Source organism: Loxodonta africana, chromosome 1, assembly GCF_030014295.1.
Source record: "Loxodonta africana isolate mLoxAfr1 chromosome 1, mLoxAfr1.hap2, whole genome shotgun sequence".
Classification (NCBI taxonomy): domain Eukaryota; kingdom Metazoa; phylum Chordata; class Mammalia; order Proboscidea; family Elephantidae; genus Loxodonta; species Loxodonta africana.
The window spans coordinates 45,630,679-45,657,469 of NC_087342.1; the positions used below are offsets into that span (position 1 = coordinate 45,630,679).

Genomic DNA, 26,791 nt, shown 5'->3' on the forward strand with positions numbered 1-26,791 from the left:
GTTGGAAAAGTGAAAGAAAAAAGAAACTACAATCAAATATTGAAGTAAATGCTCTCCATATTTGAATACTTGGAAGATTTTTCTGTCTTGATTTTGGTGGAAATGTGAGGAAATGAGAAGAGAGTTTGCTATTGAAAGTTGGTGTGCCTCATTTACTTCAGGCTTCCACAGTCTTGAATATATGGTGCCCTTTCAACATTCTGGTGGAATAATAAAAACTATAATCTTGTCTTTTTTTTCACTCTTCTGGGCTTATATTTGCATATTTAACGTGGTATTACCATAACGTTTGTTTCTTCTAAAGATAACTTCAGTTGCCCTCTCCCAGATGATGGACGTTTCTAGTTTGTAAAATTTTTTTTCTTCTCACCCAGTTTCCCAATTAGCACCTTGTTAGCTGCACACCTGCTGCGCCAAAAATCATATTGTGCTTTTTAACCTTTTTCAGGAAAAAAGAGAGAATAAAAAACATACTATTTATCTGTTAATTTACCCTCAAAGGAAGTGATGTCTCTGGCCGTGAAGCCTCCATGTCACTGCTGGTTGGGAGAACCTGCCCAGATTATTTAATAGATTCTAGAAATAGAAGGAGAAAGCTGATTGACAGGCCCCTGGAACCAGGGAGAACATCCACACAATCACAGAAGCTATGTGCACACTTCCAGCTCCAGATCACAGAGATGATGCCTGATGAGTGAACTGCTCCTCCGTCGGTTCCTGTGCATTTCTCTAAGGAAGAGGACAGAGGCGCTGCCATCACTATGCTACTCTGCAGTAATGTTCACTCACCATCTCGTTCTGTGATTAGCTTTATTTCCTATCATAGAAGAAATAAGTAGATTCCCTGGCTGCTTCATTTACAGATTTTTCATCAAGACACAATAACTTTACAATTAAATGGTTATTCATTTATTATACTTACTTTCACATACTGCATCTATTAAAGGCAAATATGCAGCCATTAGTATGTAAATTGAACTTGGGCCCTGAACAAATGAGGTGGAGCCTCAAACATTATTAATTGAGTAATTAGTTTCAGTGTAATGAGAGAAGAGCCAATAGGAATGTATGAAACTGTGCGTGGTGGGCCTGTCGACTTCATTTTGGTCTGGCTTAATTCATTTCTGTTTTGTGACATACAAGAGCCCTGGTGGCACAGTAGCTAAAGCGCTTGGCTGCTAACTGAAAGGTCAGAAGATCAAACCCACCAGCTGTTCCTTGGGAGAAAGATGTGGCAGCTAGCTTACATAAAAATTACAGCCTTGGAAACCCTACAGGGCAGTTCTTCTCTGTCCTACTGGGTCACTATAAACCAGAATCTACTCGACAGCAATGGGTGTGGTTTTGATTGGTGACATTTGGGTGAAATACCTTCATTTCAAGATGATTTGCATACTTTCTTAGCTATTAAATATGCATAGACAATTTAATGGAAAAATTGTTGAAAAAGCCTCCCAGAAATGCATAGAGAGTCCTCCCCCTCTGAAGCAACAGAGGTTGAAAAGAAGACACAGTGAGACCTCAGGTAGGGCTCTCCAGGCTTGACGCTCTGGGAGACCTCTGGTTCCAATGCGTCGTCTTCTCACCATCATCATTGCCTCCTGACCACCCTTCCACGTCCCCAGGTGACTCAGGCGCCTGAATGGGTTTTCTCTCCACCATTCTAGGAGCAATGCCAAGGGACTTGGCCTCCTGCAGTGCGGGAGTTTTTGATTGTGTAGCAGTGAGCATTGGTGTACAAGTACCTGTTTTCCTGCTTTCAAGTCTTCTAGGTATATACCCAGGAATGGAATTGCTGGGCCATATGGTAATTGGGTCTCTGTGAGTCAGAATTGACTCTATGGCACTGGGTTTTTGGTTTGGGTTATGGTAATTCTGTGTTTAACTTTTGAGGAAGTACCAAACTATTTTCCACAGGGACTACACCCTTTTACATTCCCACCAGCAATGAAGAGGGTTCCAATTTCTCCACATCCTCACAACACTTGTTATTTTCTTTTTTGATAATAACCACCCAGGTGGGTGTGAAGTTGCATTTCATTGTGGTTTTGATTTGCATTTCCCTAATGACATTGAAAGAAGCCCTGGTAGCTCAGTGGTTAAGCACTCAGCTGCTAACAAAAGGTCAGCAGTTCACATCCACCAGTGGCTCCATGGGAGAAAGATGTGGCAGTCTGCCTCCATAAAGATTAAAACCCAACCATAAAGATTACAGCCTTGGAAATCCTATAGGGCAGTTCTACTCTGTCCTCTATGGTTGCTGTGAGTCAGAATTGACTTGACAGCACACAACAATAATGACACTAAGCATCTTCTCGTGTGCTTCTTGGCCTTTTGTATATCTTTTTTGGAGAAATGCCTCTTTAAGTTTGTTGCCCATGAAAAAGAACAATCTCCAGGAAGTATTACTGAGGGAAAAAAATTTTTTTAAATATGGAGCAGTAAATATAGTATGCCCCCATGTGGATTTAAAAACATATCTATGCATTCACAGAAAATCCCTAGAGAAATACAAAAGAAACTGTTAACAGTGGTTCATCTGGGGAGGGGGGACCAGTGGACCAGCTTATAAGGGTGACATGATTTATATTTCATACCCTTTTATAACATTTGAATTATTTACCATATGCATGTATTACATTCTTGGCTGTTTTATACTCGATGTAACTTTTTGTAAATTTTAATTTTCACAAAAATTCAAACTTACAGAAAAGCTCCAAGAATGGTACAAGAAATACTCAAATACCCTTTCCTCAGATTCACCGATTATTTGAATGTATGTCTGTATATATGTAAGGAGCCCTGGTGGCACGGTGGTTAAGGCACAGCTGCTAACTGAAAGGTTCAGATCCCACCTCTGCCATGAACTACATGTGAGATTTCTCTGAGCCTGTTTTCTCATCTGTAAAATGGGAATAATATTAGTCTCAACCTTTTTTTTTTTTATAGGATAAGCATGTAAAGAGTAATGAGTTAAACACATGAAATCCTTAGCACAGTGGCTGACAGAGAGTACACACTCAATAGAGCTTGGTAACTATAGATGTGTCTATATGAGTATATAAAATAAATGCTTTAAATATATTTAAATGATGATATCAAATGCTTGTGTATAAAAACTTTCTCTTCTCTGTTAGAGTTACTCTCTGTACTTAAACATAGCAAATTATAGATAACATTGCGAAGAATGGGAATTCCAGAACACTTAATTGTGCTCATGAGGAACCAGTACTTAGACCAAGAAACAGTTGTTTGAACAGAACAAGGGAATACTGTGTGGTTTAAAGTCAGGAAAGGTATGCATCAGGGTTGTATGCTTTCACCATACCTATTCAATATGTATGCTGAGCAAATAATCCAAGAAGCTGGACTATATGAAGAAGAACGGGGCATCAAGATTGGAGGAAGACTCATAAACAACCAGCAATATGTAGGTGATACAACCTTGCTTGCTGAAAGTGAAGAGGACTTGAAGCACTTATTGATGAAGATCAAAGACCACAGCCTTCAGTATGAATTACATCTCAACAGAAAGAAAACAAAAATCCCCACAACTGGGCCACTAAGCAACATCCTGGTAAGTGGAGACAAGATTGAAGTTGTCAAGGATTTCATTTTAGTTGGATCCGCAGTCAACACCCGTGGAAGCAGCAGTCAAGAAATCAGATATGCATTGCATTATACAGTGTTCAAAAGTAAAGATGTCACTTTAAGGACTAAGATGTTCCTGACCCAAGCCATGGTGTTTTCAGTCATGTCATAAGCATGTGAAAGCTGGACAATGAATAAGGAACCCCCCAGAAGAATTGATGCCTTTGAATTATGGTGTTGGCGAAGAATACTGAATATACCATGGACTCACAGAAGAGCAAACAATTCTATATTGGAGGAAATACAGCCATGATGCTCATTAGAATCAAGGATGGCGAGATGTCATCTCACATATTTTGGATATGTTATCAGGAGGGATCAGTCCCTGAAGAAGGATGTAATGCTTGTTAAAATGGAGGGCCAGCAAAAGCGAGGAAGACCCCGGATGAGATGGATTGACACAGTGGCTGTAACAATGGGCCCAAACATAGTAATGTTGTGAGGATGGCGCAGGACTGGGCAGTGTTTTATTATGTTTACATAGGGTCACTATGAATCGGAATCAGCTCAACAGTGCCTAACAAAAACAATATGTACTTAAATGTACTCTATGTAAGTGCAAATGTACCAAAAATATTTTTCACAACTCTTAGTTTTTATCACAATGGCTTTCCCCACAAATAGGATAAATAATGAAATTTTAATGCCTGTTGTCTGGGTTCAGAAGAAGGATGGGTTCAGAAGAAGGACTGAGATATTTTTCAAAACTCCAAACCACTATTGTTGTTTTGCCATTTGAACATGCTTTACATTCTATCTGGAGGAAGGTGTGCTCCTGAGAGTCTGTGACCAGCAGCTTAAGCCTTGTTGAGTCAATGACGATTCCTTTTTGGTGGTCTCTTTTCTATAAACAGATAAGCAATCACCCACCATGACAACACTGTTACTTGATGATGCAAGTAAGACTCACAAACCTGCAAATCTGTTTAAAAATAAGTGGATAATGTATACATCTATCAAAACCCATAAATTTATGCATTTCACTGAATGCAAATTTTACAAAAAAGACTAAAAAATATTTACATAGATTTAAAAATATATATATATTATCCTCCCATTTGGGCCCAAGTATTCATCCTATCCTGCTTTGTCTTTTTCTGCCATTAGTTTCTTCTCCTTTTTCTTTGTCAGGAGGTTGGGCCCATAGGACAAAAGAGAAGAAGGTAAAGTTGAAGGTACATTTGGCTCTCTGGCTCTATTTTCCATTTGAAGTAACTGAGGCTCCAAGGCGTATTTACTATACTGTAGCCTAGTACAGAAACCAATCACCCCATCCTAACAGCTTCAACCCCGTTTCACCCCACCTAAAGCTCATTCTTATCCAGATACCAAAGTGACCAGCAACAGCATCCCCTGTATGGCTGTGCAGCCTCACTCTCCTTTCTCTCTGAAGTCGGGGTAGTATCTCCCCTACTTACATCACAGAAGTAACTGAGATCTTGCATATGAAATAATTTTATGTACTGGGACAGTACTGAACAGAGCTATCAAGATATGTTATCATTATGCCTCCAGAGACCTTTATTCATGATGTGAAGGTTAGGAAAGCCAGGAGAGAGCCTTGTCCTCCCCATTCCAAATAGTCTGGTTCACTTCCAATTGGAGCACTAGTTTCTTTCTGGCATTGGTGGTTCAGTGGTAGAATTCTCGCCTCCCATGCAGGAGACCGGGGTTTGATTCCTGGCCAATCCTTCTCATGTATAGCCACTACCCATTTGTCAGTAGAGGTTTGTCTGTTGCTATTATGCTGAACAGATTTCAGCAGAGCTTCTAAGCTAAAATGGACTAGGAAGAAAAACTTGGCAACCTGCTTCCAAAAATCAGCCAGTGAAAACCCTGTGGATCACAACAGTCCGACCCCCTAGTGATCATAGGGATTTTGCTGGACCAGGCAGTGTTTCCTTCTGTTATGCATGAGATTCTCCGTGAGTCAGGGGCCCACTCGGTGGCAGCTAACAACAACAAAAGTTATAGAGATAAATGTCAATATGTAAAATTAGTAGTATAGATAGCCAAATGCCACACTTGTTTAGTGTAAAGGTAAACAAAACTGTTAGGAAAGTTATATAATCATGGGTTGTAGAAAGTTATCACTCTCTGTATGTAGAATCATCAAGAACTTGGAAGCACAGCAACGTGACAGAGTTTACGAGAAGGCATGGTTTTACTTTGAAGTTTTCAGCCTGAGAGTGTGCAGGAAGAGGGCAAAGGGCTTTTTCATCACCACACTGGCAACATCGCTACTTACTCTCCATTCATTGAGAGCCCAGTGGGGTGGATCCCCTTCTGAACTTAAAAATGGGGTGGATCCCGGTATGAGCCCAGCTCTGGGGTGGGTCCCAGTCTGAATTTAGCAGTGGGGTGGATCCCAGTGTGAGCCCTGTCCTAGAATGGATCCTGGTGTGAGTCCTGCTCTGGGGTAGATCTGGTGTGAGACCTGCCCTAGGGTAGATCCTGCCTTAGAGAGAACCCTGTATTGCTAGAGAAAAGCCACACAAGAGAAACAGTTTCAAGGGCATTTAAGTGCTCTCTTGACTAGGAGTGCAAAAGAAAGTAAAAAATAAGAGTGAGAGAAATGGGAGTAGACCATAGTAGGCAAAAAAAAAGATATTCAGAAAGCTTTTATACTGGCTTTATTTTGCTTAAAAAAAAAAAAAAAAAATCAGCCTGCCAGTGCTACTGCTGAAGCAGTGGCCAGTATTGTTGCTGAATGTCCTCCCACAAGGTGCCATAACTCTCCCAGTGGCATGCAGGCAGAATTACCCAGCCAGGTGTGTGCAAGCCTGGGTGTGCTTGCTGACTGCAGCTCCAGGTCCCTCCTCCAGCTGACAGCTGCACTGTGAAACCTGCTGCTGTCCAGCTGCCAGGGAGGAAGAGGGGAGAATGGAGGCTGGGCGGGTGGCCCTGTGTGGGGGGCAGGTGGGGACTTTCTTCCCAGTGCACTTTCTGTTGTTTTTAATTTTACATTCTTTTTTTCTTAATTCTTATTTTGCTTTAAATGAAAGTTTACAAATAAAGTCAGTCTCTTATACAAAAATTTATATACACCTTGCTATATGTTCCTAATTGCACTCCCCCTAATGAGACAGCTCGCTCCTTCTCTCCACTCTCTCTTTTAGTGTCCATTCCACCAGCTTCTAACCCCCTCTGCCCTCTCATCTCCCCTCCAGATAGGAGATGCCAACATAGTCTCAAGTGTCTACTTTATCCAAGAAGCTCATTCTTCACCAGCGTCTTTTTCTATCCCCTTGTCCAGTCCAATCCCTGTCTGAAGAGTTGACTTTGGGAATGGTTCCTATCCTGGGCTAACAGAAGGTCTGGGGGCCATGACCACCAGGGTCCTTCTAGTCTCAGTCAGACCATTAAGTCTGGTCTTTTTACAAGAATTTGGGGTCTGCATCCCACTGCTCTCCTGTTTCCTCAGAGTTTCTCTGTTGTGTTACCCGTCAGGGCAGTTATCATTTGTACCCAGGCACCATCTGGTTATTCTGGTCTCAGGCTGTGTAGTTTCTGGTTCATGTGGCCCTTTCTGTCTCTTGGGCTCCTAATTATCTTGTGTCCTTGGTGTTCTTCATTCTCCTTTGGACTAGGTGAGTTGAGACCAATTGATGCATCTTAGATGGCCGCTTGCTAGTGGTTAAGACCCCAGATGCTGTTCTCCAAAGTGGGATGTAGAATGTGTTCTTAAGAGATTTTATTATGCCAGTTGACTTAGGTGTCTCCTGAAACCATGGTCCCCAAAGCCCCACCCCTGCTACGCTGTCCTTCGAAGCATTCAGTTTATTCAGAAAACGTGTTTGCTTTTGGTTTAGTCCAGTTGTGCTGACCTTGCCTGTATTGTGTGTTGTCTTTCCCTTCACCTAAAGTAGTTCTTATCGACTATTAGTGAATACACCTCTCCCTCATCTGTCCCTCCCTACCCCCTCAAGTGACCATCAAAGAATATTTTCTTCTCTGTTTAAACTATTTCTCGGGTTCCTATAATAGTGGTATTATACGATATTTGTCCTTTTGCAGCTGACTGATTTCACACAGCATAATGCCTTCCAGATTCCTCCATGTTATGAAATGTTTCACGGATTCATCACTGCTCTTTATCGATGCACAGTATTCCATTGTGTGAATATACCATAATTTATCCATTCATCCCTTGACGGTCACCTTCGTTGCTTCCATCTTTTTGCTATTGTAAATAGTGCTGCAATGAATATGGGTGTGCATGTATCTGTTCGTGTAAAGGCTCTTATTTCTCTAGGATATATTGCAAGGAGTGGGATTGCTGGATCATATGCAAGTTCTATTTCTAGCTTTTTAAGGAAGCGCCAAATCCATTTCCAAGGTGGTTGTACCATTTTACATTCCCACCAGCAGTGTATAAGTGTTCCAGTCTCTCCACAACCTCTCCAACATTTATTATTCTGGTTTTTTTGATTAATGCCAACCTTGTTGGAGTGAGATGGAATCTCATTGTAGTTTTGATTTGGATTTCTCTGATGGCTAATGACCGTGAGCATTTCCTCCTGTATCTGTTAGCTACCTGAATGTCTTCTTTAGTGAAGTGTCTGTTCATATCTTTTGCCAATTTTTTAAAAATAATTTTTATTGTGCTTTAAGTGAAAGTTTACAAATCAAGTCAGTCTGTCACAGATAAGCTAATATACACCTTACTACATAATCCCACTTACTCTCCCCCTAATGAGTCAGCCCGCTGCCTCCTTCCAGTCTCTCCTTTCGTGACCGTTTTGCCAGTTTCTAACCCTCTCTACCCTCCCATCTCCTCTCCAGACAGGAGATGCCAACACAGTCTCAAGTGTCCATCTGATACAAGTAGCTCACTCTTCATCAGCATCTCTCTCCTACCCACTGTCCAGTCCCTTCCATGATGGATGAGTTGTCTTCGGGAATGGTTCCTGTCCTGGGCCAACAGAAGGTTTGGGGACCATGACCGCCGGGATTCTTCTAGTCTCAGTCAGACCATTAAGTCTGATCTTTTTATGAGAATTTGGGGTCTGCATGCCACTGTTCTCCTGCTCCCTCAGGAGTTCTCTGTTGTGCTCCCTGTCAGGGCAGTCATCGATTGTGGCCGGGCACCATCTAGTTCTTCTGGTCTCAGGATGATGTAAGTCTCTAGTTCATGTGGCCCTTTCTGTCTCTTGGGCTCTTAGTTATCGTGTGACCTTGGTGTTCTTCATTCTCCTTTGATCCAGGTGGGTTGAGACCAATTGATGCATCTTACATGGCCGCTTGTTAGCATTTAAGACCCCAGACGCCACACTTCAAAGTGTTTCACCCATTTTTTAATTGGGTTATTTGTCTTTTTGTAGTTGAGTTTTTGTAGCATCATGTAGATTTTAGAGATCAGGCGTTGATCAGAAATGTCATAGGTAAAAACTTTTTCCCAGTCTGTAGGTAATCTTTTTACTCTTTTGGTGAACTCTTTGGATGAGCATAGGTGTTTGATTTTTTTAGGAGCTCCCAGTTATCTAGTTTTTCTTCTGCATTGTTAGTACTGTTTTGTATACTGTGTATGCCATGTATTAGGACCCCTAACATCGTCCCTATTTTTTCTTCATGACCTTTATTGTTTTAGATTTTATATTTAGGTCTTTGATTCATTTCGAGTTGTTTCATTTTTTTGCGGATGGATATCCAGTTATGCCAGCACCATTTGTTAAAAAACTATCTTTTCCCCATTTAACTGATTTGGGGCCTTTGTCAAATATCAACTGCTTATATGTGGATGGATTTATGTCTGGATTCTCAATTCTGTTCCATTGGTCCATGTATCTGTTGTTGTAACAGTACCGGGCTGTTATAATAGGTTCTGAAATCAGGTAGAGTGAGGCCTTCCACTTTGTTCTTCTTTTTCAGTAATGCTTGACATATGTGGGGCCTTTTTCGCTTCCATATGAAGTTGGTGATTTTGTTTCTCCATCTCATTAAAAAATGTCGTTGGAATTTGGATCAGAATTGCATTAAATCTATAGATCACTTTTGGTAGAATAGATGCTTTTACAACGTTAAGTCCTCCTATGCTGAGCAAGGTATGTTTTTCAACTGATGTAGGTCTCTCTTGGTTTCTTGCAGAAGTGTACTGTAGTTTTCTTTGTATAAGTCTTTTACATCTCTGGTAAAATTTATTCCTAAGTATTCTGTCTTTTGGGGGGCCACTGTAAATGGTATTGATTTGGTGATTTCCTCTTCGATGTTCTTTTTGTTGGTGTAGAGGTATCCAACGGATTTTTGGATATTTATCTTGTATCCTGATGCTCTGCTGAACTGTACTATTAGTTTCAGTAGTTTTCTTGAGAATTCCTGTGGGTTTTTTCTGTATAAGATCATGTCATCTCCAAATAGAGATACTTTTTTACTTTTTCCTTGCCAACCTGGATGCCCTTTATTTCTTTATGTAGCCTAATTGCTCCGGCTCGGACCCGCAGCGCAATGTTGAATAAGAGCAGTGATAAAGGGCATCCTTGTCTGGTTCCCAGTCTCAAGGGGAATGCTTTCAGGCTCTCTCCATTTAGGATGATGTTGGCTCTTGGCTTTGTATAAATACCCTTTATTATGTTGAGGAATTTTCCTTCTATTCCTCTTTTGCTGAGAGTTTTTATCATGAATGGGTGTTGTACTTTGTCAAATGCCTTTTCTGTATCAATTGATAGAATCATGTGATTCTTGTCTTTTACTTTATTTATGTGATGGATTACATTAATTGTTTTTCTAATGTTGAACTATCCCTGCATACCTGGTATGAATCCCACTTGGTCATGGTGAATTATTTTTTTGATATGTTATTGAATTCTATTGGCTAGAATTTTGTTGAGGATTTCTGCATCTCTGTTCATGAGGGATGTAGATCTGTAATTTTCTTTTTTTGTGGTGTCTTTACCTGGTTTTGGTATCAGGGATATGCTGGCTTCCTAGAATGCATTTGGAAGTATTCCGTCTTTTTCTGTGCTCTGAAATACTTTTAGTAGTAGTGGTGTTTACTCTTCTCTGAAAGTTTAGTAGAACTCTGCAGTAAAGCTGTCAGGGCCAGGGCTTTTTTTGTTGGGAGTTTTTTTGATTTTTCAATGTCTTCTTTTGTTATGGGTCTATTTAGTTGCTCTACCTTTGCTTGTATTAGTTTAGGTAGGTAGTGTGTTTCTAGGAATTCATCCATTTCTTTTAGGTTTTCAAATTTGTTAGAGTACAGTTTTTCATTGTAATCTGATATGCGTCTTTTAATTTCAGTTGGTTCTGTTGTAATGTTGCCCATCTCATTTCTTATTCAGGTTATTTGCTTCCACTCCTGTCTTTCTTTTCTCAGTTTGGCCAATGGTTTATCAATTTTGTTGATTTTTTTCAAAGATCCAGCTTTTGGTCTTGTTAATTCTTTCAGTTGCTTTTCTGTTTTCTCTTTCATTTAGCTCTGCTCTAATTTTTATTATTTGCTTTCTTCTGGTGCCTGAGTGTTTCTTTTGTTGCTCTCTTTCTATTTGTTCAAGTCGTAGGGGTAATTCTTGGATTTTGGCCCTTTTTTTCTTTTTGTATGTGTGCATTTATTGAATATAAGTTGACTTCTGAGCACTGCTTTCACTGTGTCCCAAAGGTTCTGACAGGAAGTGTTTTCATTGGATTCTATGAATTTCTTTATTCCATCCTTAATGTCTTCTATAATCCAGTCTTTTTTGAGGAGGATATTGTTCAGTTTCCAAATGTTTGATTTCTTTTCCCTGCTTTTTTCTGTTATTGATTTCTACTTTTACGGCCTTATAGTCAGAGAAGATGCTTTGTAATATTTCAGTGTTTTAGATTCTACTAAGTCTTGCTTTATGACCTAATATGTGGTCTATTCTAGAGAATGTTCTATGTGCACTAGAAAAGAAAGTATACTTGGTTACTTTTGTGTGAAGTGTTCTATATATGTTTATGAGGTCAGGTGGGTTGTTTGTGGCATTTAGATCTTCGGTGTCTTTATCGAGCTTCTTTATGGATGTCCTGTCTTTCACTGAAAGTGGTGTGTTGAAGTCTCCTACTGTTATTGCGGAGCTGTCTATCTCATTTTTCAGTGCTGATAGAGATTGTTTTATGTATCTTTCAGCCCTGTCATTGAGTGCATAAATATTTAATTTGGTTATATTCTCCTGGCATATTGTCCGTTTAATCAGTATATAGTGTCCTTCCTTATCCTTTGTGGTGGATTTAACTTTAAAGTCTATTTTGTCAGAAATCAGTATTGCCACTCCTACTATTTTTGATTGTTGTTTGCTTGATGTATTTTTTTCCATCCTTTGAGTTTTGGTTTGTTTGTGTTTCTTAGTCTAAGGCGTGTCTCTTGTAGGCAGCATATTGACAGATCATGTTCTTTAATCCATTCTGGCACTCTCTGCCTCTTTATTGGTGCATTTAGTCCATTTAAAAAAAATTTTAGATTCAGTGTAATCGTGGATAGGTATGAATTTAGTGGTATCATTTTGATGTCTTTTTTTGTGTGTTTTTGGCAGTTTCTTTTTCCCCACTTAATTTTTTGTACTGAGTAGATTATTTTTATATATTGTCCTTTCCTCATGTTCATTGTTGTTGATTTTGTTTCTCCTGAGTCTCTATTTTTTTCCTGTATTTTATTTTGATGTGTAGGATATTTTGTTTCCTTTCTGATTACCTTAATATTTACCCCTATTTTTCTAAATTTAAACTTAACTTTTATTTCTTCGTATCGTCTTCTCTTCCTCTGCAAAGGAAAGGTCTATGACTACATTTCTTAATCGCTCCTTATTGTTTTACGGTTGTCTTCTTTTACATAATAACATCGCTTTTGCCCTGTTTTGAGCGTTTTTTTACCTTGATTTATTTTTGTGATTCCCCTGTCTGGGTTGACTTCTGATTGTTCTGCCCAGTGTTTTGGTCTTGGGTTGATACCTGATATTATTGATTTTTTAACTGAAGAACTCCCTTTAGTATTTCTTGTATGTTTGGTTTTTACAAATTCCCTAAACTTCTGTTTGTCTGGAAATGTCCTAATTTCACCTTCATATTTGAGAGACAGTTTTGCTAGATATATGATTCTTGGCTGGCAATTTTTTTCCTTCAATTTTTTATATATGTCATCCCATTGCCTTCTTGCCTGCATTGTTTCTGCCGAGTAGTCCGAGCTTATTTTTATTGACTGTCATTTGTAGGTGACTTTTCATTTCTCCCTACCTGCTCTTAAAATTCTCTCTTTATCTTTGGTTTTGGCAAATTTGATTATAGTATTTCTTGGTGACTGTCTTTTAAAATCTACCGTATGTGGAGTTGAATGAGCATCTTGGATAGATATCTTCTCATCTTTCATGATATCAGGAAAGTTTTCTGCCAACATATCTTCAACAGTTGTCTCAGTTTTTTATGTTGTCCCTCCCTGTTCTGGTACTCCAGTTACTCATAGGTTATTTCTCTTGATAGAGTCCCACATAATTCTTAAGTTTTCTTCATTTTTTAAAATCTTTTATCTGATTTTTCTTCAAATATATTCGTGCCAAGTGCTTTATCTTCACACGTGCTCAATTCTGGTCCTCTGACTTTCTATCTTGTTATCTAATTCTGTAGTTTTGCTCTTAATCTTCTGAATTTCTGATTGCTGTCTGTGTGTGGACTTTTCTAGCTCATTAAATTTTTCATCATGGTTCTGAGTATCCTTTTTAATGTCTTGAACTGCTTTATCTGTGTGTTCCTTCTCTCGTTCTGCAGATAACCTGATTTTCTTCCTGATGTCTTGAAGGGTTCTGTATATTAATCTTTTGTATTCTGTCTCTGGTAATTTTAGGGAGGCACTTTCATCTAGAAGATCCCTTGATTCTTTGTTTTGAGAGCTTGTTGAGGCAATCATGTTCTGTTTCCTTATGTGATTTGATATTTACTGTTGTCTCCGAGTGCTCTATAAGTTATTGTATTTTATTTTATGTTTGCTTACTGTATCCTAGCTCCTTGCTTTGTTTTGTTTTGATATGCCCAAATGGGTTGCTTGAGTGAGCTAGCTTGATTATTTTTGCCTTTAGAGTCCTGGCGTCCTGTCCCCAGATGACTAGAGCTGGTATCAAGTATATGAGTCTAGAAGTCCATTCACTTTTCCTGCATAAATTCAGCTCAGGTATCCAGGTAGCTGATCATCAAGTATGTGGTACCGGCTCAGTGCTACAGTTTTAGAGGGACAGGGGTGATTGTCATAGGTACCGGTATCTGGTTGCAGCAGGGGGTAATGGTCTGAACAAGGCAGGGGCTGAAATCACCCCCTGTCTCTGAGGAAAGCGTGTGTACTCCCTGGAGTGTACAGGTGGGTAAGTTCTGCAGACTCACCGTGGGCACCCAATGCTTTTGGTTGTAAGGACTGGGAGGTAGCAGTTATCCTTGAACCCCTGTCACGGGTATCTGGGTGACCTGAGTGAAGCTGCCAGTCCTTAGGCCGCTGATGTGTATAGGTGAGGATCCTGTTTTACAGCCAAAGCGGTGTGAAACATCCAACACCCACCTCTCCACCACACAGCTGAAACAGTTGCAGCCTGCCAACCAGGGCCTATTCTCCTGAAATAGGCCGACACAGGTCCATGCAGAGGGGAAGGGTACTCAAATACCATGGACCATTTATATCTGGACAGTAGCTGCTTCTGTCCTGAGCTCTCCCAGTTAGTGGAGCTGTCAAATTATCTTTTCCCCCAGTTGTGAATTTATTCCTTTTCCAAGGCATGGAGGATGGCTCTTGGTGCTCATCGGGGCCTATCTCAGGCCCAGGGAAATCAACAACTGCTGAAGCCAGCTTAGGGACGGGGGTGCAGTAAAATATACGCAAGTACTTAGCTTTTGCCAAGAGCACCGTTCTCTGGTTCCGGAGGTATGAGTAGGCTGTGTGGCTGGCTGCTTCTCCCTGAGGAAACTGCAGCCAAACGCTCCCACCAGCCCGCTGCAGCCACTTCCGGGAATGGTGCCTGAGGGATCTCGGCAATTCAGGTCCAGTAGCTCCTCTCTGCTTCTGAACCATCTCTTCCTCCCTCTGCCCCTTGGTTCATTTTCTAAGCTTGCCTTTGAGGTTCAGGACTCTTGGCTTTTTATAAATATACTCTTTTCACTTGTTTTTTCAGGTCTTTGTTGTAAGAGTGCTCACCAGAAGTGTCTGTCTATTTCAGCACCTTGGTCCTGCCTCCTCCCCAGTATACTTTCTAAAGTTAACACAAAATGCATCCATTTCAGATTTACTCCAGTAAGTCAGCATCAGGGCCAGTTGCTCATGTTAATTACTATTAAAAAAAAATTGCTGTCTGACTCAATTGATTCTGACTCAGCATCCCTATAGGACAAAATAGAACTGCTCCAAAAGGTTTGCAAAGAGCAGCTGGTAGATTTGAACTACTGACCTTTTGGCTAGCAGCCAAAGGCTTAACCAGTACCCCATGCACCACTGTAAATAATGACCAGCACGTACGAAGCACTTTGTCACTGTGCTAAGTGCTTTTCATGCATTTCGTATAATCTTTACAATGGCATCATAAAGGTAGTACTAAAAGTATCCCCATTTTACAGATGAGGAAACTGGGGTTTAGAGAATTTCAGAAATGTGTTCTCAGTTATACAGCTATTAGGTTGAACCATATGAAATTGCCTTTTCTGGGGGGAAAAAATCGATTATCAATTTCATATATTCCAGTCTGATAATTTGTGGCAGAGCCTTTGCTGCTGGCTGACTCTAAGCTTGAACATGCATGTCGTCGCAGAACTCAGCAGGGCTAGGATAACTTTTAATCTGATATCACCAAGTTGGAAAAAATGGCCTCTACTGATGTTAAAACATATATATATATATGTGCTGTCTCTGAGAAAAATAGGGAAGTTTTCCTTTATGTTAAAAGTATGAGGTTTGGAATATTGAACTTTCTGATGTCATTACTCAACAGTACAGCTCCGCTGTATACAAAATGCTGGTTTATTTTTTCAAAGCAGAACAACCTGTGAAGCACACGTGGAGGTGCTTGAGGATGAGTGCTTGCATCCCTGGTGGTACAAATGGTTAATGTGCTCAGCTGCTAACCCAAAGCTTGAAGTTTGAGTCCACCCGTAGGTGCCTGGGAAGAAAGAGCTGGAGGTCTGCTGCCAAAAATTGAGCCATCGAAAACCCTATGGAGCAGTTCTTCTCCGATACACATGGGGTCACTGTGAATTGGAATCAACTCGACAGCAACTGGTTTTATTAATGGACTCTAGGAAATAAACATGCTGTATTGTCTGGTGATTTCCAGCCCTTACTCGTCACTAGACCCGTGACTAAACAAACATCAATGCATGAGTGTTCCCCACGCCCAACGCATAATTCTCATGCTTAAAATACAATCATTGTAAAAACAAAAATGTTCAAATATGCCAGATATATTCCTTGTCTTCCTTAGTGATTAGAATCTGTAAAAGGAATGAAATCAGAATAAAGAAGAGTATTTCTAGCTGAGGTTACATTTTTGGTTAAGTCCCAGACTTCAGGAAATGCAGTGCAGGCCACAAATACTTATTGAGTGCCCACTGCGGGTGCCTCCTGAGAAGAGGCCCTTTGCAGGACTTGCAGAAGAATTATATATGCTTAAATATGCCTGCTTGTTGGCCTCAGTTACTCCATTTTAATGGGGATTTTGTGTGCATGGCAGAGAAATATAGATGCCACTGAAATTATTAATAAATCAATGTGTTCAGGAGCAGTAGCCAGCACTCCCCCCTCTCCCGTATTTACAATTAGATTTATTTATTTACCATGTCCTTATATCATGTTTACAGGCGTTGTTCTGTGAGCTTTATGAAGACTGGCTTGTTTAATCCTCATATAACTCTATTGCATAAATCCTCATATAACTCTATTGCATAGATACTGTTAATATCCCAGTCTTACCAATCAGGAAACTGAGACCCAGAAGGTTAAACAGCATTCCCAAGGCCACACAACTGTAGCGGGACGTGGGGAGCCAGGTTTTGAACTCCGGCAGTCTGTTTTATCCTCCTAAAACATGATACACCTGGCAATCTTTTCTTCCTCGCCCCAGTACAGAAAAATAGCCATTTTCACTGGGGAAATCTGAATTTGATGTGTTCTCTTTTCCCTAAACGTGAGGCATTTTGCATTTATTTCTTGAGGCAATTATTGCAGAGTGTTAAATGGCGTTTTCGTTCAACTTGTGGTGGAATTTAGAAGCAAAAAGAGGGATATTCCAGGAGATAGCGCTACCATTTCTATTAAGGAATAGCCACCAGCTGTAAGTTCCTACACACAGACACACATACACATACATACAAATATACACCCACATATACATATGGACACACATGTACCCACACACATACACACAAACACCCACACACAGCCACCCCCACCCCCACCTCCCCCCACACACATACCCACCACACCTTGGGTATACAGATGAGGCTGTGAGCAGACTGTGTTTCTGGAAGCCTGCAATGCTAAGAAGTGAGTTTCCGCCCCTCTGGCTGTGGACACCACTCCATAACCAGAATTCTCCTTTCCTCCCCTGCTTTTCCTTTCATGAACCCAACGTTCCATGCTGTGAGAAAGAAAAAGCAGAATTTACCAGACTCTGAAAGAGTTGGGCAATTTTTGTAACATCATCACCTCCCCCCTTCCCCACTCCCACTACCGTGGAAACCAACCAGCCAACCTCTTAGTCTAACTTTTCAACAAACCTCAGCTGTCTGTACGTATTCCAGCCATTTCTTCAAGTTCTTGCATCTCTCTGCACAGGAATTTCATGTATTTTAAAAGAGGTTTTTAAAGCCTTTTTGAAGTAAACTCCTCTTTCTCTTCCTCTCTCCTCTCTCTCTTTCCCTCCCCCTCTCCCTCCCTTGTGTGTGCGTGTGTGTACGTGTGTGTGTGTACGTGTGTGTTTTAAATGTATCCTTTGGAGGAAAACCATCTTAGGTTCTGTCAGGGGCACATTTCTCCTTTATCAGTGTGTTTTCTTTTCCCTTTCACAGACATGTATCGGCCCCCAGATAGTATTTAATGAGGAGGTCTTTGAAATAAGTGAAAACAAAAGCTACTGTATGCCTCACCTGCATTAAGAGCAGCTCCTCTGTAAAACGTATAATTAGAAAACCAGAGGGCTGTGTTTCCGCACGTGCCGAGCATAGCTAGATATAGATGGCGTTCATAAAACCCTGCTTTCCAGTGCCGCCTTCTCTGATCAGAATAAGAATTAGGTTACATGGAAACGAAATGACAAGAGGCAGCAGAGGGAGGAAAAATGCATTATTATTATTGTAATATCCTTCCCATCTTCTTTTTCATACCAAAACATGGTGCTATAGAGCATTGGAAACCCTGGTGGCGTAGTGGTTAAGTGCTAGCCAAAGGGTCGGCAGTTCAAATCCACCAGGCGCTTCTTGGAAACTCTATGGGGCAGTTCTACTCTGTCCCATAGGGTCACTATGAGTCGGAATCGACTCGACGGCACTGGGTTTTATAGAGCTTTAGGGATAACTATGTATAAAAAGAAAGCAGAATTGTGGGGGGGTAACTGTTTACTTTTTTGTAGATGAAAAAATAAAAATGGTCCATATTTCTGTTTTAAAGACTGTGTGTCCTCAGGATTGGCCCCGGTTGTATTACAGCCCTAGAAGCCTGTTATGTACATTCTCTGTAAGCCACCATGGTTGAGGAATGGGCTCAGCCAAAATGGGCAGCTAATTGGGGGATATATGACTCAATCATCGCCCAATTTACAAGTGACTGATAAATAAGGGAACAAAATGCACTTAATATAAAACCTCTATTGACCGTAATTAAATTTGTATTTCATTGTTATAGTAGCATCTTACAGCACTTTAGGATATGTTTCAGTTAAAAAAGTGAATTGCATTTTTTTTTTTTAATTAAATGCAGTTTGTTCTCTTATTTACCTGCTTGGTAGCTCTTTGACCTCTGTCGACTCATCTCACCCTTTGGACCTCATGTTCTTCATTTGCGAAATGGGAGTGTAATGGTTCCTAATTGAGGAACGTGTAAAGCAATGAATGTCAAAATGTCCTATACATGTTAGATTACTTTTTGGTACCCTGCTATTACAGATATGGAGCCCTGGTGACACAGTAGTTAAGAGCTTGGCTGCTAACCAAAAGGTCAGCAGTTTGAATCCACCAGCCACTCCTTGGAAAACCTATGGGGCAGTTCTACTCTGTCCTTGCCTTAGTCATCTAGTGCTGCTATAACAGAAGTACTGCAAGTGGATGCCTTTTTTTTTTTTTAATTCTTATTGTACTTTAAGTGAGAGTTTACAAATCAAGTCACTCTCTCATACAAAAATTTATACACACCATGATATACACTCTTAATTGCTCTCCCCGTAATGAGACAGCTCGCTCCTTCCTTCCACTCTCTCTTTTTGTGTCCATTCATGCAGCTTCTGACCCCTCCTCTACCCTCTCCTTTCCCCTCCAGACGGGAGATGCCAACACGGTCTCATGTGTCTACTTCATCCAAGAAGCACACTCTTCAACACTATCATTTTCTGTCCCATTGTCCAGTCCAATCCCTGTCTGAAGAGTTGGCTTTGGGAATGGTTCCTTCCTTGGGGTACCAGAAGGTCTGGAGACCATGACTACTGGAGTCCTAGTCTCAGTCAGACCATTAAGTCTGGTCTTTTTATGAGGATTTGAGGTCTGTATCCCACTGCTCTCCTACTCCTTCAGGGGTTGTGTTTCCTGTCACAGCAGTCATCCGTTGTAGCCGGGCACCATCTAGTTCTTCTGGTCTCAGGCTGATGTAGTCTCTGGTTTATGTGGCCCCTTCTGTCTCTTGGGCGCATATTTACCTTGTGCCTCTGGTGTTCTTCATTCTCTTTTGGCCCAGGTGAGTTGAGACCAATTAATGCATCTTAGATGGCCACTTGCTAGTGTTTAAGACCTCAGACGCCTCTCTCCATAATGAGATGAAGAATGTTATCTTCATAGATTTTATTATGCCACTTGACTGAGATGTACCCTGAAACCATAGTACCAAACCCCCACCCCTTCGAAGCGTTCAGTTTATTCAGGAGACTGCTTTGCTTTTGGTTTAGTCCAGTTGTGCTGACCTCCTTTTACTGTGTGTTGTCTTTCCCTTCACCTAAAGTAGTTCTTATCTACTAATTAGTGAAATCTCTCTCCTTCCCTCCTTCCTTCATCTCATAACCATCAAAGAATATTTTCTTCTCTGTTTAAACTATTTCTTGAGTTCTTATAATAGTGGTCTTATACAATATTTGTCATTTTGGAACTGCCTAATTTCACTCAGCATAATGCCTTCCAGATTCTTCCATGTTATGAAATGTTTCATAGATTCATCATGTTCTTCATGGATGTGTAGAATTCCATTGTGTGAATATACCATAATTTATTTATCCATTCATCTGTTGATGTGCACCTTGGTTGCTTCTATCTTTTTGCTATTGTAAACAGTGCCGCAATGAACATGGGTGTGCATATACCTGTTCGTGTAAAGGCTCTTATTTCTCTAGGATATGTTGCAAGGAGTGGGATTCCTGGATCATATGCAAGTTCTATTTCTAGCTTTTTAAGGAAGCGCCAAATTGATTTCTAAAGTGGTTGTACCATTTTACATGCCCACCAGCAATGTATAAGTGTTCCAGGCTCTCCACTACCTCTCCAACATTTATTGCTTTATGTTTTTTTGGATTGATGCCAGCCTTGTTAGAGTGTGATGGAATCTCATTGTAGTATTGATTTGGATTTCTCTAATGGCTAATGATCGTAAGCATTTCCTCATGTATCTGTTAGCTACCTAAATATCTTCTTTAGTGAAGTGCCTGTTCATATATTTTGCCCATTTATTAATTGGGATATTTGTCTTTTTGCAGTTGAGTTTTTGCAGTATCATGTAGATTTTAGAGATCAGGCGTTGATTGGAAATGTCTTAGCTGAAAACGTTTTCCCAGTTTATAGGTAATCTTTTTACTGTTTTGGTGAAGTCTTTGGATGAGCATAGGTGTTTCATTTTTAGGAGCTCCCAGTTATCTAGTTTTTCTTCTGCATTGTTAGTAATGTTTTGTATACTGTTTACACCATGTGTTAGGGCTCCTAGCATTGTCCCTGTTTTTTCTTACATGATCTTTATCGTTTTAGATTTTATAGTTAGGTCTTTGATCCACTTGGAGTTCGTTTTTGTGCATGGTGTGAGGCATGGGTCTTACTTCATTTTTTTTGCAGAAGGATATCCACTTATGCCACCACCATTTGTTAAAAAGACTGTCTTTTCCCCATTTAACTGACTTTGAGCCTTTGTCAAATACCAACTGCTCATATGTGAATGCATTTATGTCTGGATTCTCAATTCCGTTCCACTGGTCTATGTATCTGTTGTACCAGCACCAGGCTGTTTTGACTACTGTGGCAGTATACAAAAAAAAAAAACAAACCAAACCCTGTGGCAATATAATAGGTTCTAAAATCAGGTAGTGTGAGGCCTTCCACTTTGTTCTTCTTTTTCAATAATGCTTTACTTATCCGGGGCCTCTTTCCCTTCCATATCAAGTTGGTGATTTGTTTCTCCATCTTATTAAAAAATGTCGTTGGAATTTGGATCAGAATTGCATTGTATTTGTAGATGGTTTTGGTAGAAGAGACATTTTTACAATGTTAAGTCTTCCTATCCATGAGCAAGGTATGTTTTTCCACTTCTGTAGATCTCTTTTGGTTTCTTGCAGTAGTGTCTTGTAGTTTTCTTTGTATAGGTCTTTTACATCTCTGGTAAGATTTATTCCTATGTATTTTATTTTCCTGGGGGCTACTGTAAATGGTATTGATTTGGTGATTTCCTCTTTGATGTTCTTTTTGTTGGTATAGAAGAATCCCACTGATTTTTGTATGTTTATCTTGTATCCTGATATTCTTCAGAACTCTTCTATTAGTTTCAGTAGTTTTCTTGAGAATTCCTTAGGATTTTCTTGTATAAGATCATGTCATCTGTAAATAGAGATACTTTTACTTCTTCCTTGCCAATCTGTATGCCCTTTATTTCTTTATCTAGCCTAATTGCTCTGGCTAGGACCTCCAGCACAAGGTGGAATAAGAGTAGTGATAAAGGCATCCTTGTCTGGTTCCCGATCTCAAGGGGAATGCTTTCAGACTCTTTCCATTTAGGATGATGTTGGCTGTTGGCTTTGTATAAATGCCCATTGTTATGTTGAGGAATTTTCCTTCTATTCCTCTTTTGCTGAGAGTTTTTATCATGAATGGGTGTTGAACCTTGTCAGATGCCATTTCTGTATCAATTGGTAAAATCATGTGATTCTTGTCTTTTATTTATATGGTGGAGTGTATTGATTGTTTTTCTAATGTTGAACCATCCCTGCATACCTGATATGAATCCCACTTGCTCATGGTGAGTTATTTTTTTGATATGTTGTTGAGTTCTATTGGCTAGAATTTTGTTGAGGATTTTTACATCTAAGTTTATGAGGGATATCGGTCTGTAATTTTCTTTTTTTGTGTGTGGTGTCTTTACCTGGTTTTGGTATCAGGGATATGGTGGATTCATAAGAATGATTTTGGGTTTATTCCGTTTTTTTTCTATGCTTTGAAATACTTTTAGTAGTAGCAGTGTTAACTCTTCTCTGAAAGTTTGTAGAACTCTGCAGTAAAGCCGTCTAGGCGAGGGGTTTTCTTTGTTGGGAGTTTTTTGATTACCTTTTCAATCTCTTCATTTGTTATGGATCTATTTAGTCGTTCTACATCTGTTTGTGTTAGTTTAGGTAGGTAGTGTGTTTCTAGGAGTTCATTTCTTCTAGGTTTTCAAATTTGTCAGAGTACAGTTTTTCGTAGTAATCTGATGTGATTCTTTTAATTTCAGTTGGGTCTGTTGTAATACCGCCCACCTCATCTCTTATTCGGGTTATTTGGTTCCTCTCCTGTTTTTCTTTTGTCTGTTTGGCCAATGGTTTATCAAATCTGTAAATTTTTTTAGAGAACTAGGCTTTGGTGTTGCTTATTCTTTCAATTGTTTTTCTGTTTTCTATTTCATTTAATTCTGCTCTAATTTTTATTATTTGCTTTTTTCTGGTGTCTGAGGGCTTCTTTTGTTGCTCTCTTTCTATTTGTTCAAGCTGTAGGGATAATTCTTTGATTTTGGCCCTTTCTTCTTTTTGTATGTATGCGTTCATTGAATATAAGTTGACTTCTGAGCACTGCTTTCGCTGTGTCCCAAAGGTTCTGATAGGAAGTGTTTTCATTCTCATCGGATTCTGTGAATTTCTTTATTCCATCCTTAATGTCTTCTACAACCCAGTCTTTTTTGAGCAGGTTATTGTTCAGTTTCCAAGTGTTTGATTTCTTTTCCCTGCTTTTTCTGTTATTGATTTCTACTTTTATGTCCTTTTAGTCAGAGAAGATACTTTGTTATATTTCAATGTTTTAGATTCTGTTAAGGCTTGCTTTATGGCCTAATAAACCAAAACCAAACTCACTGCTGTCCAGTTGATTCTGACTCATAGGAACCCTATAGAACAGAGTAGAACTGCCCCGTAGAATTTCCAAGGAGTGCCTAGTGGACTCGAACTAATGACCTTTTGGTTAGTAGCCATAGCACTGAACCACTACGCCACTAGGGTTTGCTTACAACCTAACATGTGGTCTATTCTAGAGAGTGTCCCGTACGTACGAGAAAAGAAAGTATACTTAGCTGCTGTGGGGTGGAGTGTTCTGTATATGTCTATAAAGTCATATGGGTTGATTGTGGCATTTAGATCATCCATGTGTTTATTGAGCTTCTTTCTGGATGTCCTGTCCTTCACCAAAAGTGGTGTGTTGAAGCCTCCTACTATAATTGGGGAGTTGTCTGTCTCATTTTTCAATGCTGTTAGAGTTTGTTTTATGTATCTTGCAGCCCTGTCATTGGGTGCATAAATATTTAATATGGTTATATCTTCCTCGTATAATAAAAAAAATTGTCCCTTTAATCATTATATAGTGTCCTTCCTTATCCTTTGTGGTGGATTTAACTTTAAAGTCTATTTTGTCAGAAATTAATATTGCCACTCCTATTCTTTTTTGATTATTGTTTGCTTGATGTATTTTTTTCCCATCCTTTGAGTTTTAGTTTGTTTGCGTCTCTAAGTTTAAGGTGTGAATTTTGTAGGTCCCATATTCACAGATCATGTTTTTTTTATCCATTCTGCCACTCTCTGTCTCTTTATTGGTGCATTTAGCCCACTGACATTCAGGGTAATTATGGATAGGTTTTATGAATTTAGTGCTGTCATTTTGATGTCTTTTTTTGTGTGTTGTTGACAGTTTCTTTTTCCCACTTAATTTTTTGTGCTGAATATTTTATATATTGTCTATTCCTCTTATTCATTGTTGTTGATTTTGTTTCTCCTGAGTCTCTATTTTTTTCTCGTGTTTTATGTTGATGAGTAGGATAGGTAGCCTCCTTTGTGGTTACCTCAATATTTACCCCTATTTTTCTAAGTTTAAACCTAACTTTTGTTTCTTTGTATTGACTTGTCTTCCTCTCCATATGAAAGATCTATGACTACATTTCTTAGACCCTCTTTCTTGTTTTAATGATGTCTTCTTTTACGTAATAACATCATTGTTTCTCTGTTTTGAGCTTTTTTTTTTTTATCTAGACTTATTTTTGTGGTTTTCCTGTGTGGGTTGACCTCTAATTGCTCTGTCCAATGGTCTAGTCTTGGGTTGATACCTGATATTCTTGATTTTCTAACCAAAGAACTCCCTTTCGTGTTTCTTGTAGTTTTGGTTTGGTTTTTACAAATTCTCTCTAGTTCTCTTTATCTGGAAATGTCCTAATTTCACCTTCATGTTTGAGAGACAGTTTTGCTGGATATATGATTTTTGGCTGTCAAGTTTTTTTCTTTAATGCTTTATAGTCATCCCATTGCCTTCTTGCCTGCGTGGTTTCTGCCGAGTTGTCTGAGCTTATACTTATTGACTCTCCTCTGTAGGTGACTTTTTGTTTATCCCTAGCTGCTCTTAAAATTCTCTCTTTATGTTTGGTTTTCGCAAGTTTGGCAAGTTTGATCTGCCTTATGTGGAGTTCGATGAGCGTCTTGGATAGATATCTTCTCATCTTTCACGATATCAGGGAAGTTTTCTGCCAACAAATCTCTCTGTATTTTGTGTTATCCCTCCCTATCCTGGTACTCCAATCACTCATAGGTTATTTCTCTTGAAAGAGTCCCACATGATTCTTAAGGTTTCTTCATTTTTTTTTTAATTCTTTATCTGATTTTTCTTCACATATATTGGTGCCAAGTGCTTTATTTTCATGCTCACTAATTCTGCCTTCCACTTGCTCAGTTCTGCTCTTCTGAATTTCTCGTTGCTGTCTCTATGGATTCTTGCAGCTTATTAAATTTTTTATTAGGTTCTTGAATAATCTTTTTAATTTCTTCAACTTTTTTATCTGTGTGTTCCTTGGCTTGTTCTGCGTATTGCCTGCCTGATCTCCTTCCTATGTTTTGAAGGGTTCTGTATATTAATTGTTTGTATTCCGCATCTCGTAATTCCAGGAAGGCACTTTCACTGAGAAGATCCCTTGATTCTTTGTTTTGAGACCTTGTTGAAACATTCATGGTCTGTATCCTTATCTGATTTGATATTGACTGTTTTTTTTGTTGTTGTCTCCGGGCCATGTATATGTTATTAGTTTATTTTTTTTTTTTACTGTATTCTAGCTTCTTGCTTTGTTTTGTTTTGTTATGCCGAAATGGATTGCATGAGTGAGCTAGCTTGATTATTTTTGCCTTTGAAGCTGTGACGTCCTGTCATCAGATGTTTAGAGCTGTTATTAGGTCTATCAGTCTAGGAGTCCATTCACTTTTCTTGTATGGATTCAGCTTAGGTGTCCAGGCAGCTGGTCATTAAGTGCGAGGTACAGAGTCTGTCCTCCAGTCTTAGAGGGCCGAGGTGATTGGTGTGGGTACCTGTATCTCATCACAGCAGGGGGTCATGGTCTGAACAAGGCAGGGGGCTGAGAATCGTCCCCCAAGTGTCTCTGAGGAAAGTGCGTCCTTCTTCCCTAAAGCGTACAGGTGGGTGGGTTCTGCAGACAGACCATGAGCACCCAGTGCTTTTGGTTGTAAAGACTGGGAGGTACCAGTTATCCTGGAACCCCTGTCACCGGTATCTGGGTGACCTGAGTGGAGGCACAAGCCATTAGGTCCCTGACGTGGGTAGGTGAGGACGCTGTTCAATAGGCAAAGTGGTGTCAATCATCAAACACCCACCTCTCCACTTCACAGCGGAAACAGTTGCAGTCTGCCAGCAAGTGCCTATTCTCCTGAATTAGGCCCTCACAGCTCCATGCAGGGGGGAAAGGTGTTCAGAGTTCATGGACTGTTTATATGCCTGGACAGGAGCCGCTTCTGTCTGGAGTTCCCCAGGTCAGTGGAGCTGGCAAATTTTCTTTTCCCTCAATTGCGAATTTATTCCTTCTCCAAGGCCAGGAGAATGGCTCCAGGCACTCAATACGGACTATCTCAGGCCCAGGGAAATCAACAGCCTCTGAAGCTGGTGTGGGGGCGGGGGGCGCGGTAAAATATACACAAGTGCTTAGCTTTTGTGGAGAGCTCCGTTCTTCTGTGGTTCTAGAGGTGTGAGTAGGCTGTGCCGCTGGCTGCTTCTCCCTGAGGAAACTGCGGCCGAATACTACCAGTAGCCTGCCGCAGCCATTCCCAGGAATGGTGCCTGAGGGATCCCGGCGATTCTGGTCTGGTAACTCCTCTCCGCTTCTGAACTGACTCGCCCTCCAGCTGATGCTCAGTCCGTTTTCTAACTTTGCCTTTGATGTTCAGGGTTCCTAGCTTGTTGTAAATATAATCATTTCACTTGTTTTTTCGGGTCTTTGTTGTAAGAGGGGTCACCGGAAGCATACGGCTATTCCACCGCCTTGGCCCTACTTTCACAAGTGGATGGCATTAACAAAGAAAAGTTTATTGTCTCACAGTCTAGTAGCCTGTAAGTCCGAATTCAGGGCACCAGCTCCAGGGGCAGCTTTCTCTCCCTGTCGACTCTGGAGGAAGATCCCTTGTCATCAGTCTTCCCCAGTGGAGGAGCTTCTCAGGCACAGGGACCCCAGGTCCAAAGGACATGCTTTGTTCCCAGTGCTTCTTTCTTG

The 26,791-nt window shown here is 40.2% G+C and overlaps 1 protein-coding gene across 19 annotated transcripts in view; it reads left to right on the top strand.

Annotated features, from left to right (window-relative positions):
- FARS2 (phenylalanyl-tRNA synthetase 2, mitochondrial) overlaps positions 1 to 26,791 on the top strand; it is a 643,593-nt gene that overhangs the window by 388,859 nt on the left and 227,943 nt on the right. The window contains exon 10 of one of the 19 annotated variants that reach the window (XR_010321156.1): positions 1 to 26,791. This exon is cut by the window's right edge and continues 7,423 nt beyond it. The exons of the other annotated variants lie outside the window; for them this stretch is intronic. The gene's annotated coding sequence lies outside the window, so the exon portion shown is untranslated. 19 annotated transcript variants of the gene reach the window in all.